This window comes from Lathyrus oleraceus, chromosome 2, assembly GCF_024323335.1.
Source record: "Lathyrus oleraceus cultivar Zhongwan6 chromosome 2, CAAS_Psat_ZW6_1.0, whole genome shotgun sequence".
NCBI classification, from domain to species: domain Eukaryota; kingdom Viridiplantae; phylum Streptophyta; class Magnoliopsida; order Fabales; family Fabaceae; genus Lathyrus; species Lathyrus oleraceus.
The window spans coordinates 380,177,224-380,198,680 of record NC_066580.1 but is presented as its reverse complement, the minus strand read 5'-3'; positions in this window follow the sequence as shown (position 1 = coordinate 380,198,680).

The following is a 21,457-nucleotide window of genomic DNA, read 5'->3' as shown; positions in this document are numbered from 1 at the left end:
CACCAACATTGGTGCTCATGGTGGGGGAGATGATAACAGAGGATTATTTGTTTTAGCTAAAATTTGCCAAAGGGGGAGATTGTTGATTCCTTAGGATTGGCAGTAATTTTAGAAAACAAATAATGTAATCATCTCTGTTGTTTTAATATGTTGGGTTGAAGAAAGTCAACATCTGGACCAACATGTCATGTACGATGTCACGACATCAGGTCTGTGACATCGCACATGTGTAGGAAACTGAATTAATTAATTCAGTATATGTCATGGGATCAGCAAGGATATCTGGTGAATATCCTAACTCCCATGTGGAGGTCTTGAAGACTAAATCAGAATATATATAGGCTCTAAACATGGAGATATATATGGAGAGAGTTTAGGAACTTGAAGACCTTGTTTGTAGCAGAATTTTTCTGCTGAAGTTGCAACAGCAAAGAACAAGTCTGCTGCAACTTTCTGAAGGCCCAAATCCAGTTGGGTGATTAGGTTATAAATAGCTGATTGTAATCTAGTTTTTGTAAGCCTCTGAGAATGAATTTTTAGGGGTGTGTGTAAGGTAAACCTCCCAATCTGTGGGAAGGGTACCATGTGTCTCTCAGTGGTAAACCTGAGAGTGTTTGTTACTCAAAGCCTGTAGGCAAGAGTAATTATGTTCTTGAATGAAGCTGTGAAGCAAGTTCAAGGTGTTTGCACATTACATTGTATTTGTAGTGATAGGAATGGAAACTGGAGGTTTCTATCTAGGAGTTCCTAGGTATAGATTGCATTGGGTAGGGATTAAGTGATGAGTTGTAAACGGGGGAGTTTAACTCTGAATTGATACTACTAATAGTGGATCTTCTTCCTGGCTTGGTAGCCCCCAGATGTAGGTCATGTTGGACTGAACTGGGTTAACAATTTCCTGTGTTTGTTTTCCTTCTGTATGATATAATCATGTCTGCCATAACTAAGCATGTATTCCAGTCTGTTCATCAAGATAATAGCAGACCTGATACATAGCCTTCTGTTGGAATGTCAATCAGAATGTTTTGACATTCATCAACAACAGCACATACTGTTTAACAAGCTGATGAATTCAGTTCAGTATGTAGTGAAGTCTGGAGTTCAAGAGCACAACAGACCTGGCCAAAAGATCATTGTGAAACTGTCAAACTGGATGTCTTGACAGTTCTTCCAGTAAGCTGATACTGAAGTAGAGACTGGTTGGTCTTTTACAGTACAGCAAATTTAGCACAGTCTGTTTTCAGGAACCAAACAGACTTAGCATAGGGTTCTGGACTTGGATGTCAAACGGAATGTTGTGACATTCACTCACGACTGCATATGCTAAATTGTTGGATGGTTAGTTTTCTGTTTCAGGATTTTTCTCAGGCTATTCTTCAGGAATCCACCAGCTGATCTAAAATCTAGGAAACTAACAACTAAGCTACAATTAATGAACCTAACAAATAATCTATTTGTTAGCTCCTTAATAAGTGGAGATTAGTTTAACTTGTTACAACCTTTAATCTAGGAAATACAAGTACATGACCAACAAACTGGAACAATGTAACAGATGATGTCCAAAACAGGATTGAGACATCGTGCTGATAACTGTGTAGGAAAACAACAGTAGTGAATGTTATGGTGCCCATAACAAATTGTTCCTCCTCTATAGGATGACATAGAAGGAGAGGTTGTGACACTGTGAAAAGGTGCACAATAGTACAGAGTGTAATAACTGTCTTGCTGTAATAAGTACAATGTTAGATCAGATGTCATGACTTGAAGTAGAACATCTGAATACTGACTACACCAGAATTTCAATTGGTATCAGAGCAGGCATCCTGTTCTGTCTCTGGATGAGATCCATGGGTGATACTTTCTGGTATCTTGCAAGGAGTTATGTTAGTACTGATGCTGGAACCTGTGTAAGGTTCTGTAATTCCCTGAATGGTCCCTTGAAGTAGGTGGATGGACTGTTCATGACAGGAATGGTGTGTACCTGTCTCTGGAGGTTGGCAATTGGCCTGTGTGTGGGACAGCTGTGCCAGTACTAAATCACATTCAAACCTGGTATGGTCTTGGAGGCCAATCTGGTGAAGTGTGTGTTCATAGGTTGAGTTGTATTATGATTTCCGCTGCATAATACATGGCAAAACTCAAACTCTGATGTAGTTTCCCCTCATGTGGATGAAAGGCTGCTGTGTTCAAGATCTCATCATAATCTACTGAAGATGTCAAAGATACTTGAGTCTCCTCGAGTCCACTCATCATGACGTTCTCACTTCGGGATGGTAAGAGTCACTTAATCACTGATTCTCTTACTCTCTTGAGTAGTGTATATGAAGACCTTGAAGACCTTCAAGGAAGGTGTGTTCCAAGGAGGTGGAACCAATGTTCTATGTGATGTTAGAACATGTTGTTCAACAAGTATGCAGCTACTGGTTGAAGAGCAGATGTATTAGGGCTCAAACAAAGGGATAATTCTGTTTGGAACCTACTCCTGACCTGGAAGAGGAGACATCTGTGTGTGCTAAGTTGACAAGGGCAGAGTCAACTGGGTGTGAGCTCAAGAAGGTCATCCCTAGAAGTTGAGCTGGTTGAGATGTGACATTGTGCAATCTCCTGTTGTTAAGCATCTTCCTGCAATTTGATCAGGATTGGATAGTTGCTCCCTGAAGTACTACGTTGTGTTGGAAGACAAGTCTCCTGGATGTTAGCAGTCAATAATGGGGTAACCTGATTGTGATATCATTTAAGGGGATTGGAACCATGAATCTTGTTATTCAAACACCACGTTCAGAAGTGGCAGTTCTTACCAGGAGTGAGAATATGAAGATTCAGAGGTTGGTTGAGGTGATATGCTCTGGCAATGCAGATCTACTATTGACTGGTGTTGTGTGTCTCACTAGTACTTATGGTCAGCTGAAGCCTGATTGGTGTGATTGGAGGAGTCAGTTGCCACTGGTAAGGGATGGTGGATGTCATGTTGAGACATTTGTGTACAATGCATGGATATTGGAGTGGAGTTTCCATGATTGTTGATTTGAGGGGGAGTTTTGGTCAACCCCCTCACGTTTGGTCAGCCTAGGGTCAGGTTGGCTGTTGACCTGTGTCACATGGGTTCTGGTTGATGTGTGACACATTTGCAAGGAATGATTCATCTCTCTCATTCCTAAGGGTGAATCTAATCTGGAAAGAGTCTCAAGACTGTTGAGGTGCTTGCAAGCAGAAGATGTTGACACAAGAAGAGTACCTTCAAAGTATTCTTATGGTGGAAGTATCTGAAAGGATAATTGGGAAAGGATTTAAGATCAATGTCTACTTGTGTCAAGTACAAGTACTTAATTGATTATCCTTGGAGCTCAAGACAACTGATGTTCTTAAAGATGCTGGAACATCTCTTCTTCAAGACCCTGTGCAGAATCACAGGAAGGATAGTACATTGGCTTTGATCTATCTCTTTGGTGGCAGCAAAAGCGTATGATCTCTGAAAAGGTTTCCTGGCAAGAAACATGTTCAGGCCTGGTGTGTACAAGAAGAAGAAGACATCATAGTCTTGATGGTGGTTACTTGGATCAGTTTATTTCTGATCTAGGTAAGGAAGTGCATTGGCTAATGCACACTGTGGAGTCAAGAACTAGTGACAGCAGTCTTGACATCATGGAAACAGCCCTGCTTTAGGAAGAGGAATCCTTGGCATAGCTGAAGGGTTAGTTTCTAACTGGTCCTTCTGAAGACTCATACATCAGAGTGTCTGATGTCTTTGGAGAAGAAGCAGGGATTCATCAAGGTGTGAGCTTGGATGACTTAACTGCAAACCTGCAGGATGGAGGTTGTTTACTCAAACTTGGTTCCACAATCAAGTCTATGAGAACATTGAACTCTTGTTCTGTGAAGGGAGGAAGTTCTTTCAAGTGGCAGAAGAAGGAGCTGAATTCAACAGCTAGATGTCAAAACACAATGTTGTGACATTTGGTTCAACATCAGACGCTTAGTTGGTGAAGTGGCACATCAACTTGAGATAGAAAGGTCTACAGGGTTGTAGATTGGATACTTCAAAAGCTTGAAGTTCTATTCTTACTTGGAAGGTCAGAATATCTTTGGGAGAAGTCTGATAAACTCGGGGAGGTCAAAAAGCAGCATTTGATCTTTTCATATGAGAATTCATGAAGGAGGTAATCAACCAGTGGCAGTTGGTCTATCTCAGAAGTGAGTTCGAAGAATCAAGATAATCAACATAAGACAGCTGGTTATTCTTGAGGAAAGTCTGAGACAAATTACTTTTGAGCAGAAAAGTATTAAGTTGAAGACAAAAGGAGGTGTTCTCTATTCATCTCTTGGAGCTTGTGGTAGAAGTTCTGAGCTATCTATGGAAGAATGTCTCTAGTAGTGGGATGAGAGTGTATATCCCAATGTATGTATGGGTTCCTCTGGCCCAAGCTGGGGACTCAGTAATATCTGAAGTCTATCAGATAGTGCTCCTTGTGATGCTGTGAAGGATGTCCCAGCTGATGTTAAAACATCTGGTGAAGTGATCTTCTGTTCTGGTTAGAAGAGAGAGTGACACAGAGTGTGGATGTGTTCAGCCAAGAGGGTTTGACAGAGGGTGCGCTCTTGAAGACATGAAGATGCGTCTTATGTTTTCCTTTCATCAAGTGGTCTGAAATCTCTTTGAATCAGGAAGTATGTGAAGGTCCAACCTTGGGATGTTGGATATGATCATGTGTGACCTCCAAGAGAGTAGGTTGTCCATGACAGGGGGAGTTGTGCCTTTGTGCTGCAAGCAATCACCAAGCTTGTGGTCTATGTGCTCTCAGATGACTAGGTAGTTATCAGGATGCTGTGATGTATGTCAAGGCTGAGTGAGCAGAAGAATGTCTGACCGGATGTCATGACATTGCCCTGGACATTGCTGTTAATTCCTTCTGAAATTTCAAGTCATTAGGAATTATGAGGGTGATGTGGCTAAGACTAATGGCTACAGCTGTGTGGTACAGGGGGAGTAACCATCAACTGAAGTGTGAAAAGTTGGCTGTAGCAGTGCTAGGTGTCAAGCCTCTACTGGAGGAATGACAGAGGTCTTGGGAAATGTTGAAGACTGGCTGAATGCAGGAATGTTAAGACATCGAGTGCAACGTGTCTGACTGCATATATGGAATGGTCTCCATGCACTGGAACGGCTGTTTTGAAAAAGAAACAGTCAAGAGCTATAAAAGGCATTCAAAGATAGTCTGAGATTTTGTTGGTGATTCTCTGACTGTTTCTCAGCAAAAATAAATGCATCTTGACCAAGCATTTATTTCCACCGGATATTCCTAAGCACAGGCTGGACTATTTAAAGGATGCAAGAGACCCCCCCCCCCCCCTTCTCCCCACAACAGATACACTCCAATCCCAGAATCATGGGGTATGTTAAGGTCTGGGCAAGCTGCGCCTGGATCTGGTTTTGTGAAGGGTGCCTTTACAAATGTTTAGCTAAAAAGGGGGAGAGAAAGAAACGTCAGAAACGTCCTGGGGTCGAGAAGCAAACAGATCACTGTGGTAACAAACAGAATGTTGGGGTTGGGGTTAGACACAAAATTCACCAACTGAAGTACCACTTGTGTCTTGTGATCTGAGTTAAGAGAACAGTTGTGCCCTGTGATCTGAGTTACACTGTCTATGTACTCAGCATTACATACTCTTCAGGAAGCTCTCCTGTTGAAGGGAAGGGTTCTGGAACAACTGAGCCTTGTTTCTCTTCTTCCTCATGTACACCAACATTGATGCTCATGGTGGGGGAGATGATAACAGAGGATTATTTGTTTTAGCTAAAATTTGCCAAAGGGGGAGATTGTTGATTCCTTAGGATTGGCAGTAATTTTAGAAAACAAATAATGTAATCATCTCTGTTGTTTTAATATGTTGGGTTGAAGAAAGTCAACATCTGGGCCAACATGTCATGTACGATGTCACGACATCAGGTCTGTGACATCGCACATGTGTAGGAAACTGAATTAATTAATTCAGTATATGTCATGGGATCAGCAAGGATATCTGGTGAATATCCTAACTCCCATGTGGAGGTCTTGAAGACTAAATCAGAATATATATAGGCTCTAAACATGGAGATATATATGGAGAGAGTTTAGGAACTTGAAGACCTTGTTTGTAGCAGAATTTTTCTGCTGAAGTTGCAATAGCAAAGAACAAGTTTGCTGCAACTTTCTGAAGGCCCAAATCCAGTTGGGTGATTAGGTTATAAATAGCTGATTGTAATCTAGTTTTTGTAAGCCTCTGAGAATGAATTTTTAGGGGTGTGTGTAAGGTAAACCTCCCAATCTGTGGGAAGGGTACCATGTGTCTCTCAGTGGTAAACCTGAGAGTGTTTGTTACTCAAAGCCTGTAGGCAAGAGTAATTATGTTCTTGAATGAAGCTGTGAAGCAAGTTCAAGGTGTTTGCACATTACATTGTATTTGTAGTGATAGGAATGGAAACTGGAGGTTTCTATCTAGGAGTTCCTAGGTATAGATTGCATTGGGTAGGGATTAAGTGATGAGTTGTAAACGGGGGAGTTTAACTCTGAATTGATACTACTAATAGTGGATCTTCTTCCTGGCTTGGTAGCCCCCAGATGTAGGTCATGTTGGACTGAACTGGGTTAACAATTTCCTGTGTTTGTTTTCCTTCTGTATGATATAATCATGTCTGCCATAACTAAGCATGTATTCCAGTCTGTTCATCAAGATAATAGCAGACCTGATACATAGCCTTCTGTTGGAATGTCAATCAGAATGTTTTGACATTCATCAACAACAGCACATACTGTTTAACAAGCTGATGAATTCAGTTCAGTATGTAGTGAAGTCTGGAGTTCAAGAGCACAACAGACCTGGCCAAAAGATCATTGTGAAACTGTCAAACTGGATGTCTTGACAGTTCTTCCAGTAAGCTGATACTGAAGTAGAGACTGGTTGGTCTTTTACAGTACAGCAAATTTAGCACAGTCTGTTTTCAGGAACCAAACAGACTTAGCATAGGGTTCTGGACTTGGATGTCAAACGGAATGTTGTGACATTCACTCACGACTGCATATGCTAAATTGTTGGATGGTTAGTTTTCTGTTTCAGGATTTTTCTCAGGCTATTCTTCAGGAATCCACCAGCTGATCTAAAATCTAGGAAACTAACAACTAAGCTACAATTAATGAACCTAACAAATAATCTATTTGTTAGCTCCTTAATAAGTGGAGATTAGTTTAACTTGTTACAACCTTTAATCTAGGAAATACAAGTACATGACCAACAAACTGGAACAATGTAACAGATGATGTCCAAAACAGGATTGAGACATCGTGCTGATAACTGTGTAGGAAAACAACAGTAGTGAATGTTATGGTGCCCATAACAAATTGTTCCTCCTCTATAGGATGACATAGAAGGAGAGGTTGTGACACTGTGAAAAGGTGCACAATAGTACAGAGTGTAATAACTGTCTTGCTGTAATAAGTACAATGTTAGATCAGATGTCATGACTTGAAGTAGAACATCTGAATACTGACTACACCAGAATTTCAGTTGGGACTTGTTTGAGTGTTTTGAGACCACCAAGCATGCTTGTATTGTATATTATTGCTTTTCTCATTTTGATTACTAACCAAAAGCACAAAAATATGTCACTAAGTCTTTTTGTTTTGAAGCTCAAGTGATCATGTGCTCCAATGCTCCTAGGAGGCTCCTAAGCCCAATGCAATGGCTAGATGAAGAAGAGAAAAAGCATGAAAATGGTCCAAAAAACTCCTACTCATCATATATGTCTCCCAAGTATCTAAATTTTCCAATTTGATCAAGATAACCCAGAGGGCTTGAGGACTGTTTCCCAAGGAAACCCTAATTCCACTTTGCTTTGATTGTGCCTTGCCCATGAAGCAACTTCAACCTATGATCAAATTTAATCAAGGGAAGTTCTTTCATTCATAATTTTATGCATATATGAGCCTATTTGAGAATCCCCAATCATTTATTCATCAATATTGGAAGTTTGGCCTTGAAAAGTTGACCAGTCAAGTCATCTGACTAAATTGAGGATCACTAAGATATAACTTTTGATGTGTTCGTCAAATGAAGATGACCCCAAGAGAAAAATTGTTATTAAGAACCATATGAACAAATTTTATGTTCATCAAAAATCCATTTGAAACATGTAAGGTCATCAATCATTTCAAAACATTATGGGTCATTTTGACTGAAACCCTAATTTTGGGTCAACTTACCAAGGGCATAACTTCCTTAATTTTTATGATTTTGAGGTGAGACCAAATGCATTGGAAATATTAAGATGTCTAATTCAAATTTTATGTTGGACAAAATTTCATAATCTTAAAATAAATACATGTGATAATACAAAACAATATAGGTCATATTGGACCTAAATCATTGGATTTGAAAAAGTACCCAACTTCAAATGCCCATAACTTTGTCATAGAAAATCCAAATGATGCCACATTTGAGTCTAAATTTATCATCTTGAAAATATATATAACTTTGATGTTGTAGGTTTTTCCATTTGAAGTTTTCATCATGAAAACATAGGGGTTTTATTAAGCTTGTTTTTGGGGAAATTTTTCAAAGTACTTTGAATATGTTTTGTACTTGGATTTTCACAGCCAGGTTTCATCAATTTACACACACCAAATGAATTTTTTCCCAACATAAAGTTTATTCCTTATTTCAAGGGCTTTCCAACCATTACTCACAATACTCTTTTGGACTTACCATTTGAGAGTTTCAAGTTCATTTCCATTTAAGTGCATTTTGGTATTTCATGATGAAACTTGAAAATGAAAGCTAGTTCCCTCCAAATTGCACGTCCAAATCCTTTCCAGGTGAACTCATCAAGCTTTTTCACCCATCATTGGGCCTTCCATACGCTTGTAAAGGCCCATGCATCCCATTTTCATTTTGCCATGCACATGAAAGAAGTGTGGGATTCAGCTACCTCAACTATAAATAACCATTCCTTCTCATTCATTCATGAACATTTTAGAGATCAGAATTGCTGCAGCATTGAAACCATAGCCATACCAAAGAAATTTTTCAGAAATTTTTCTCACTTTCGAGCTTGAAATTCAGCATCATTAGTTGATCTTCAAAGCCTAATTCCTTAGCCTTTCACTTCCACTACATCCATAGATCAAAGAGGAGCAAAGAACTTGGAGGTTTTGTGGCCAGAGGTGCTTCAATTTAGAGGTATACATTCAACCTTTTTGGATCTAGAACTCTCAATTCAATGTAGCATTCTTGTGATTGTGTGGTTTTCTGAAGTCCTCACACTTGAGGCAAGCCATTGGTGCTTTCAATTCATCATTTCATGAGCAAATAGTTGGAACACCATGATCTTCCACTTCACATTTCTCTCAATATAGGAAGAGTGAGGAAGATCCATTGGTATAGTGTTGTTCTCCATCACACGAGCTTCATTTCCATGGCCCTGTTTTTAATTTTTATTGAGTTTCATTTTCCTGCAACTGGTGGCCGGAAGTGGTTGTCTCGCCGGAGAAGATGGTGGTTTCCACCACCATCACCATGTGTGCACCTTCATAACCCTTGGATCTGGTTTTCACGTTTTAATCGTGTGCATCCAGTATGTTTACTTCATTTAATACATGTTGCTACACATTTGACTTGGATGTAGCGTGTTCTCCATGATCTGAGTCATTCATCCATGCCACGTCAATTAATGAGCTCCATCCTGTGGCGTTGGTTTTTTCCATTTATTCTATTTTCATTTTATTTTCAGTTAATTCATTTGATTTTCAAATATTCATAAAAAATTTATTTGAAGTCATAAAAATATGAGACCAACTCCAAAAAAATTCTTGAAAAATCTAGTTTCATATTCTGATTTTTTATTATTTTTGTGAGTTCATCTAATTTTTTTGTGACTTCATCTAATATTTTTTGTGAATTATTTGATTATTAATAGTTTTAATTCATTTTAAAATACTTTCTGACTTTTGAAAAATCCAAAAATATTTCCATAGCATCTATGATCATGATAAGTCAATGAAAAATAGTCTCATCAATTTCTTATTTGATTTGAGATTATTTGAGATTTTAATTCATATTGTGCTATTTTCAATTGTTTTTAATTGTTTTTAAATACTTTCTGGTTTCAAAAATTTGTGAGAAAATTAGTCAAAGCTTGTTTGACTATGTTGGACCTATGAGAATTTAATTGGACTTGTTGAAGTTGATTTGAATTGAATTTGAGGTTTAACCTTATTTGTTTATTTTTTATTTGCATTTTATTTTAATTCAAAAAATACCAAAAAAATATTGTTGACTTGTTATCTTCATTTCTTTTCTGTTTGGTGTTGGTTGATGTTGATTTGATTCACATTTGATCAATTGGATTTGGTTGTGGTCTTATTTTCCCCTCCCTTTCATCTTCATCCCTTTCTTTCCATCAATGGCCAATGAGTTAAAGTCTTATGGTTGGTCTTGACAAATGAGAAGTTTAACCTTCTTTGATCCAAACCAAACTCAAATTGATCCATGATCAAGTGAGTTATTTAGTGTCAAAGATAGGTTGCTTTTTGGTCAAGCAAATAACCTAAAGTCAATACAAGGCCCTTCCCATTTTGTTTTGGCATGGAAAGTTTATCGAGCTTGGCTTACTAGTCATGATCTCTAACTTGTGTTCTTTGCCTATATTTTTATTGACCGGCCTCAGATAGGTGTGACTACTACATTAGTCCACTTATGTTTGCTTAACATAGCGCTACATTATCTTATGACAAGCTAACATAACTTTACTAACTACTAACTTTAATTTGAGCATTTAATTTCTTGTCATTTACTTTTAATGTCATTTATTTCTTGCTCATTATTCATATTGATTTTCCCTTTGCTCACTGGAGCCCATATTTTATGTTTATGTCATTTTCCTTTTGCTCATTTGAGCCCATTATTGTATATAAGTATATTGCTATCTTGTGTTTGCTTTGTGTTTGTTTTGTGTGAACCAAATGCAAAAAGGAGAAAGGACTTAGAATTAGGACTTACATATGCTTAAAAGGAGTTCAAGAGCAACTAGGCCTCATGCCTTTAGAATGCTAAATTGGTTGAAGAGCAACTAGGCCTCATGCCTTTAGAATGCTAAACTTCAAAGTTGACTTCAAAGGACTTCTCCTCCAAACTTATTCTTTGTCCATTCCCCTTATTGTGTTGTGAACTTTTTGATGTTTGCTTTTGTGTGATAGGGATCCCATCTTGAAATTATGAAAAAGAGAACCATTATCATGAGTAGCCAAGTTAAGAGACAAGCCAAATGGAGATCCTAGGAGCTTGAGTTCAAATTGTTTAATTGCTTGATTTTTTGCTAAGTCCAAAAGGAATGGAGCATCTTGAATCATCTCTATGATTCCAAGAAAAGGAACTCCAAGGGTTTATCTTTCCCCTCTTATCTTTGTTGCTTTAGGACTAACCCTTCTCTTCTTCTCCCCACTCTAACCCAGCCAAAAATCTTTTTCTTCAAACTTTGACTTTGTTTCAAATTAGAAACCTAGGCCTTATGCCTTTGACTTTTCAAAACCATTTTCATCAATACTCATTGTGAATAAATCTTAATCCAAACTTTGACTTCATTTTGTAAATAAATCTAACTTGTGAATACAACCCATTTCAAGTTGTTTTGTGGTTCCAATGGCCACTTGTTAAAACTTTTCAAAAACGTTAGTCATAGGTTTGAGTTATCATAGTCGTTGATGTAAATCTCACCTCATCCTTAGTATTGGATTATAAGCCTTCCATGCTTATTATAGGGTTAACCCCTCACTAGCATGTTGAAGCCTTCCTCACATGGTGGATTGTTGGTTTAGGTTTAGTTTTCTCCCTTTGATAACAAAAGACCTTATGGCTTTTGATCAAATCAATTCACCAATCTTTAATATTTTTACCCCGAACTACGAGGTTTTGATCCTACCTTTTGGATGGTACGTAGGCAATGGGTTCATCCATTCAAACAACAAATTTGTAAATATAATCTATTCTTTTCTCATCCCGCCAATCTTTTTAACAAATTTTTTCATAAATACCAACCTACAACACATGTTTGCAAAAAGGTTCCCTTAGAGTACTAAGGATGTTTTGGGTGCGTAAAACCTTCCCATTTCATAACCAACCCCCTTACCTAGATCTCTGACATTTTTATTAGTTTTTGATTTGAAAAACTCCTTACTTGGCTTTTGTTCGCTTTATAGCCTTTCCTTTGGACAAATAAAAGTGCGGTGGCGACTCGAATTGTATGTTTACTTTTGGTTTAGTTGATATACCTAAAGGTAACGAAAACCCCGGTACAGTTGTGACTTCTACATAAGTCCAATTATGATTGCTTAACATAGCGCTAAATTTGTGACACAAAAGGCATAACATTCTAGTAAGTGAGATTGTAAGTCTCCCCTCTTTCATGGTATTGTGTGGAAACTTGGCCTTTTTTTCTTCCTTTGAAGATGTCTTGGTTCAAGGATCCATGCTTCTGAATAATGGGTTGAGTGTTCTCCAAGGAATGACTTAAACAAAACAAAAGAAAAAGCAATACTAACTTCTAATCAACTAACAACTAACATTTAATTTTAAACCATTTACTCTTATGCACTTTAATTTCAAGCTTTATTCATTTGCCATTATTCATACCATTCAATTTGTTTACTTTAATGCCATTTTCACTTTGATCACTTGAGCCATACTTTGTGAATATATTGTGTTTGTATATACTTACTTGTGTTTGTGGTCAATTGACCTTAATGTACGTAATAAGAACAAAAACCCTAAAAACATTTTGTGTGGACTCTTGAATTTGATCAGAGACATTGGACTTAGAACTAAGCAACACTCCCTATTCAGAGGACTTAGCCAATGCCAACTTTCATGAAACTAAGTGCTTGTGAAGTGAACATTCATCTAATACAAATATTGAAGATCCATTTGAGTTCACCTGCAACATAATCATATTGAAGCTGTTATTTTGAACCTGTGTCTACTGCCTACTTTTGAAGTCATCTGATACATGGGAAATTTTGAAGAAGATCATGGAGTTACTAAGCTTGGATGTGGATATCTTTATTTGATTCATTTCTCTTCATCTTGCTATTTGTATATTGATATTGCTTGATTCTAAAGTCCAAGGGAAATTTGGGTTTCTATACGACATTCTTGTCTATTGGATTGCAGTCCATTGGTCAGATCTTTTCAACTCTCAACTTTTAAATTTGTGCTTAGGATTAGTCTCTTCATCTCCTCCCCATTTTTTTTAATTTCAAAACCTCTCCCTCCTTTAAAAATCTTCTTTGTTTGTGTTTTCCAAACTTTGACCATATTGCAAATTAGAAACTTTGGCCTTATGCCATTGCATTTTCAAACTCTTTTTTCTTAAACAAAGTTGTAAATGAATTTAACTATACTTTACTTAAAATTTCAAAATCCAAAAAGAACTAACACTCATCCAAATCCTTTTAGGCCTCTTGTGCCTTTGTTAGACTTAAAATTTTGTTAAAAGTGACTCACTCACTTTGAAGTTGATACCACGAACTATGAGGTTTTGATCCCTCATTTTACGTTGGTACGTAGGTGTAGCGGGGTATTCGTTACCTTTAGATTTATTGACTAAATCAAAAGTAAATCATACAATTCGAGTCGCCACCGCACTTCTACTTATCCAAAGGAAAGGTTAGAAAGCGAACAAAAACCGAGAAGTTTTATCAAATCAAAAACTAATAAAAATGTCAGAGATCGGGGTAAGGGGGTGGGTTATGCAATGGGAAGGTTTTAAGCACCCAAAACCTCCTAGGTACTCCTAGGGATCCCTTTTCACAATTTTTTGCAAGGTAGGTTGGTATTTGTGAAAAATTATTTGTGAAAACATGATTGGGGAGATGAGAGAAGAATGTAAAAATTATTTACAATTTTGTGTTTGAATGGATAAACCCATTGCCTACGTACCATCTTAAAAAGGTAGGATCAAAACCTCGTAGTTCGGGGTAAAAATCTCAAATGAAGTTGGTGAATTGATTGGTCCAAAAAGCCTTAAGGTCTTTTGTTATCCAAGGGAGAAAACTCAACCTAAAACCACAAATCCACCATGTGAGGATAGCTTCAACATGCTAGTGAGGGGTTAACCCTATAATAAGCATGGAAGACTCATTGTCCATCACTAACGATATAGGTGAGTATTATATCAACCTCAAGGATAACTCAAACCTAATAGCTAATGGTGATGAAAAGTTTTGATAATAAAGTGGCCATTGAAACCACAAAAAACATTTGAATGAGTTATATTTACCAATGAAAGTATTTACAAAATATGGTCAAAGTTGACTTAGAATTCAATTCAAAACAAGTGTTATGAAAAGAAATTTTGAAAATCAAAACCATAATGCTTAGGTTTCTAATGTTTGAAAACAAATGTTAATGTTTGCACAAAAGTTTTGGCTTGGGTTAGAGTAGAGGGAAGAAGAAGAATGGATAAGTCCTAAACATACAAGAGATGAAGGAGAATAAATAAGACCACAAATGGAGTTCCCTTCTTGAGATCATATTGATGATCCAAGTAGCTCCCGTCCTTTGGAATAAGCAAGCAAATAAGTGTATACTCAAGCAATAAATCAATCAAGCAAGCTCTTAGGAATCTTCCAATGGCTCTTGTATCTCTCACTTTAGATGCCCATGACAATGGTTCTTCAATTAGGCTCAAGTTAGAATCCCTAGCACAAGAACACACATCAAAAACTTCTATAATGCAAACAAAGAAATGGACAAGAGGGAGTTTAGAGATTACGATCCTTTCAAGTTCATCTTCAAGATTAAGCATTCTAAAGGCATGAGGCCTAGTTGCTCTTTGACTTTTATAGCACTCTAAAGGCATGAGGCCTAGTTGCTCTTTGACTCCATTTTTGCATAGGGAATGTCTTAAAGTCTAAGTCCTTTTGTCCATTTGCATTTGGTTCACAACAATCAAAACAAAACACAAGCACAATAGTATATACACAATTATGTGCTCAAGTGAGCAAAAGGCAAATTGCATTAATATAAACACGTGCTCAAATGAGCAAAGGGCAAAAGAAAATGAATAATATGTACAAGAATATTAAATTGCATAAATGTAAAGTGCAAGAATTAAATGTTAATAGTCAATGGTTAGTGTTAGTGTGCCATAAGGCAATTTAACGTTATGTTAAGCAATCGTAAGTGGACTAATGTAGTAGTCACACCTATCTGAGGCCGGTCAATAAAAATGTAGGCAACAACACAAGTTAGAGATCTTGATTAGTGAATCAAGCTCCTAAAACTTGCCATGCCAAAAGAAGAATGAGAAATGATTTGTATTGATTTAGGTTCTTTGCTTGATTAGGAAGCAACCTATCCTTAATGCAAAGTCATTCACTTGATCTATGATCAAGATGAATTAGATTTGAATCAAGGAAGGTTAAACCTTCCATACATCAAGGCTAACCACCAATCTTTAACTCATTGATCAAAAAAGAAGAAGAAAAAGAAGAAGAAGATGAATAAGAAAGTGCATTAATGGAAATCAAATGAGGTAACCAACATACATTGACCAAAAATAGATGGAATCAAGGTCAAACATTGGTAATCAAAAGCAAAATGAAACTTAGAAGTCAAGAAACAAATACAATATTTTTGGTATTTTTCAAAATTAAAATAATACTTGAATTAAAATGAACAATTAAATGTCAAACTTCAAATCCATTTCAAATCAACTTTGAAAAGTCCAAATGGATCATCCTAAGTTCAACAAGGTCAAACAAAGTTTGACAAAAAAATTCAGCATTTTTAGAAACCAGAAACTATTTTTAATCAATTAAAAATGCATAAAAGTAACCTAATTGAATTAAAATCTCAAATCAATTAATAAATTGATGAGAATATTTTTCATAGATCCATCATCACTCAAAGAGGTTGAGAAAATATTTTTGTATTTTTTGAATATCAAAAACTATTTAAAATGAATTAAAAATAACCAGAAAAGAGAAAATTCATAAAAAATATCAAATGATGAAATAAAAAATATTAAAAATCAGTTTTAGAAACTAGAAATTAAAAGAAAAATAATGTAATTGGTCTCACATTTTTTGGACCAATAATGAATGAGATATGATTTTTTGAAATGAAATGGAATAAAAGAAATAAAATGGAAATTAAAATCAGAAATTAAAAATAAGGAAAAGCGTGAGGCGTTGGATTCAAGCTCATTAATTGAGCTGGCGCATCAGAAGGATCACATGCGCGCGTCCACCAAACACTCAAGTCAAAGCGAAACACCTGGCCATTAAATAAGTCATAAGAAAGAAGGATCCAGATTAGATCTGGAAACGAGATCCAACGGCCATGGCTTAATCTGGTAAACGGACGGTGGTGTACACCACCGTCTTCTCCGGCGAGACCTTCAGTTCCGGTGAGAGTTGCAGACATGGCAACCTCAACTAAATGCCACGATCTATACAACAATGGAAAGTTGGGGTGATGTACATCACCCCTGTACCATCTATTTTCGCTCTAGACTTCCATGGTAAAAGAAATCATAGGTTAAAAATTATGATGTTCAACTGAAACTTAATGGTTTTTCAAAATTCAAAGCACAAATCAATTTCCTCTGATGAGAGGACTTTAGCCAACCCAATAAATGCAAGAAAACAACAATAATCAAGGAGTTTCGAAGAGGAAAAGTTTGAGCATCCACCTCTGAAATGTTGATCTGAAAGGCACGAATTCTCTTAGCTATTGCTTGCAGTATGATCTCAGGATGAAGATGAAGCGAGGTTAAGGAACTATGAGTCTGAAAATCAACCAATGAAGTTGAAATTCAGATCTGAAAATTTGAAAAGAAACAGAGAGTTCCTTTAAGTGAGGCTATGGAGGGATTCTTGTAGCATAACAGGCGCCTTCAAGTTGCTCAATTGTGAAGCCTTGTGCACTTATTTATAGCAAATGGTAGTTGTAATGCATGAACAAAGTGTGTGCATAAATGAAGAGGGCCTCCATGGATGGGCCTGTACAGGCGCGTCGAGGGCCCAATTTTGATTGGAATGGCAAGATTTACATCAACAAATGTGTTTTGGACGTGCAGATGAGGTGTATTTGGCTCATGCATAAAGTTTGAATCAAGTTTCTAAAAATGTACCAACACTTTCTCCTCTTCGAAAGTGCTATTTCCAAAAATAAAACATAGTCTTATGGGTAATGGTTGGAAAGCTCTTGGCATGAGGATCAATTGTTATGTTGGAAAAAACTTCATTTGGAATTGGGTAATTGGTGAAAATTGATCATAAAGTGCAAGGTGCAAAACATGTGTATGTAAAAATTTCCAAAATGGGCCAACTTCAAGCCCTTCTGTTTCAATGATACAATCTCCAAATGTTAAAACCTTCGACATAAAAGTTGTATATCTTTTCAAGACAATCAATTTGGACTCAAATTTTTCATCATTTGGATTTTTTATGAGAAAGTTATGGATACTTGAAGTTGGATTTTTTCACATTTCAATGCCTTTGGTCCAAAGTGACCTATAATGTTTTCACATTTCAATGCCTTTTTCACATGTATTTCTTTTTGGATTATGAAAATTTGTCCAACATAACAAATTAAGTAGACATCTTAAAATTCCCAATTCATTTAATCCCACCTCAAAATCATGAAAAATGAATGAGTTAAGTTCTTGGGAAGTTGACCCAAAATTAGGGTTTCAGTCAAAATGACCTATAATGTTTTGAAATGGATGATGATCTTACAAGATTCAAATAAATTTTTGATGAACATGAAAGTTGTTCATATGGTTCTTAAGAACATTTTTTCTCTTGGGGTAATCTCCATTTGACAAACACATCAAAAGTTAGGTCTCAGTGTACTTCAAAATAGTCAGATGAATTGACTGATCAACTTCTCAAGTCCGTGCCTCAAATCTTGATGAATTAATGATTGAGGACACTCAAATAAGCTGAAATATGCATGAAATGATCAGTTAAAGAACTTCCCTTGATTGTATTTGACCATGGGTTGGGGTTGCTTCATGAGCAAGGCATAGTTGATGAACAGATGAATTAGGGTTTCCTTGGGAATCAAGCCTCAAGCCCTTTGGTTTGCTTTGATCAAATTGTCAAATTGAGATATTTGGGAGGCATATATTATGAATGATAGCTTTGGGAACCATTGTCATGCTTGCTTTCATCTCTACCTGGCCATATCAATGGGCATAAGGTCTCTTAGGAGCTTCAGATCTTATGATTGCTCAAGCTACAAAACAAAAGATGTTAGTGACATATTTTTGTGCTTTTGGTTAGTAAACAAAATTAAAAAAGCAATAATATACAATTCAAGCATGCTTGGTGATCTCAAACCAACTCACAAGTGTTCCCACCCAAAGGTCAGGAGCCAAGGTGCTATGATCCTTGAGGCAAGTGCAATGTGCAATGATATGATGCCATGAGGGATCTTAGGGTCAAAATTAGGGTCTTACAGATGCCCCTATTTAAGGTTATTCTAGCCGGAGAAGTGAAGGTTAAAATCTTCGTCTCGACGAGGTAGAATGGGCTTAAATAATAACAAAGAGACGAATCTTGGTCCCTAAGAGACCTCATGATGCAAATGTATGTATGCAAAAGTTAATACTCTGTGGGGATATATGTCCACACAGAAAAAAGAAACCAGGAGAAACTGAAAAAAAAACTCCATAGGAGTAATACACTCATAAATGGGACAGAGACTATGGGGACTTTACTGGGGAGTAAAGGGGAATAAAATGCGTGAGCAGGTCACAACTTAAAACTTGCTGAGAGACACGAAGGAATTCCATGAAAATAAATCAATGGAAAGACTCGAGCTGACGCAAAGATGCATGTATTGGGGAATATGCCAATACAGCAAAACTATCCACAACGGATACTTCGGATAAGAATCCGGACTCAGGCTGGGAGAATCCACCAAGGGACTCCGATGGGGAATGTCCAAAGAGGACTCAGCTGAGGGAACAACAAAATGAGGTATTACCAGTTACTGGGTAATAAGCTCAAAGAGACATGTGATCAAAACACTGGTATAAGGGTGAGAAGAGCAACATGATCGAAGGGAGAATGAATATCTAAGACCGGTATAAGGGTGAGAGATATCAATCATCCAAAATTTGAGGAAGACCTAAAAAGGTATATTTCAACTCAGGAAATCTGACTCCACAGGGGACAAAAAAGTCATAATAGGGAGCAGAAGGGAATGAACACCAGGGATACCGGTTAGAGGGCATACAATAGGTGACCAACCAGGCGTGAATTGGGGAATATTTCCAAAACACTCATCATCCGAAAAGAGGGTTGGAAAAGTAGACTCGATTACAGGATGGGCATTTGATTCCGTAAGGAAATACGAATCTTACTCGACTAGGGAAGAACAAAAGACTTCGACCGAAGAGCGCGTGAGATATATTATCTATTACCGTCAGAACATAGATAACATACTCGCATGGAAGATTATCCACAACCGGTTACTGGGTTAATAAAGGATAAATCGACCCAAAAGAAAGGACATCGGGATACCGAATACTAGGTATAAAATGATGACCAATCAAGGGGAGAAACAATCATTACCAAACAAGGGTAAATGAAAGGTGACTCGCTGGGTATAAATTGCTTTATTAGAGCAATTATCCGAGAGATATATCACCGGTTACTGGGTGGTATACTCAAAAGGTGAAGGAGTATCAGTACCGAATATTGGATAAAGATGACCAACAAATAGGGGATTACATCTACCGGTTACTGGGTAGAAAACCACAGAAGAGGGTAACCGTCATCGGTTAGGATGAACAACAATCAAGGGTTAACTCTGCGAGAGGATAAAATAGGGTTTACAACTACCGATATGAGGGTAGAAAAACCACAAAAAATGGGACTTACAACTACCGGTTACTGGGTAGAAGGCCACAGACTCCGCCGGGGAAAGGATGGACAATTACTGATTACTGAGCAATCATTCATCTAAACTACGGGGAAGTGTAGGGGAAATGACAAGACAGAAGTCAATCTAGGAACAAACTAGAGAGACGCAATGAAACAAGACTCAACCCAATGAGGATATAACTTAGGGGAGAAATTCCATCCCAATACATGTTTTGGGAGGAAACTGAAATAACAATCATCCACGAGGTCGTAACTCAGTGGGGAATGTGGAAGAAAGGATAGATACTTTCTGCCTATGAGGCTGACTCTATATGAAGAGATCAGACACAAAATCTGCTTCGGCGAAATATATATCACCAACTAGCAGGAGATAACAAACAAAGATATATGGCAAATGATGTAACATGAATATTTGAATGTTATAATTATGCATGTATATGTGTGGTTTATGTATGATTAATGCTGACAAACAGACATATCTAACACAACCAGGTCCAAGAATCAATGGACATACATCCGGTACTACTTCTCAAAAGAGAAAGCCAGACCCACTGGGGAAACTCTCAATCTGATGGGGGCAACAGATACCAGGAAACAATGATCTCTGCAGGGGAAGGAGAACCGATCACTCCATTGGGAAGGAATCAACACATCTTCCTCAGAAGTTCCAACGCAAATCTGAAATCGGGCAAAGTCTTGGTTGGGGACTGAACATGGATACGATCCGTCGTAGAAGCAATTCTACTGGGGAAATTATCCAGGGGAAGGATGAAACTCTGTGGGGAACAACCACCGATCAGAAAGTTTCAAAAACAACACGTTTCCTTGCACTGCTGGATAAATCATCTCTGCCGAGGAGAAGAGAACACTACTCCGCTAGGGATGGAAAGATAAACATTTTCATCACCCACTTTGCTCAGGAGGAATCAACAAAGGGCTTTGATCAGACAATTCCACTGGGAAATACTGCTGACGACCGTACTGAGGAGTAAAAGTGGGATCAACCCTGTTGAGGATGAATAAACTGCAAATTGCTGGAGATTAATGCAGACGAGTCCATAGAGGATAAGCTACAAACCGAATATTGAGAATTCCACTCGTACTGGGGATTTCCTGTTCACTCTACGGGAGAATTCCAATCTGAATGAGGGAATACCAACTCCTTGAGAAGATAGCATGTCAATTTACCAATTCATAAGGGATTTTAGGTCAATCCACACAAGGGATGACAACCATATAATTGATAACACAAATGCTAATTCCAGCCTCAAATAGGAGCTAGTAAACTGAGCCCAAACTCCAGACTCTCTGGGGATTTGGTGATGCATAAATTTCTTCTGCGCACGCGAAGGAGACAACCTGAAATATAATGAAGTGGATACAAGTATGCAAGGAATATGAACAACATGTCTTACCCTTTTGGAGATCATACTATCCTTGGGAGAGCACTGAAGACGTCCCAGCTATCCTTTTTCATTGTGAATGTTCACTTTGTTTAAAAACAATTTTATGAAGATTTTATTTATTTAAAA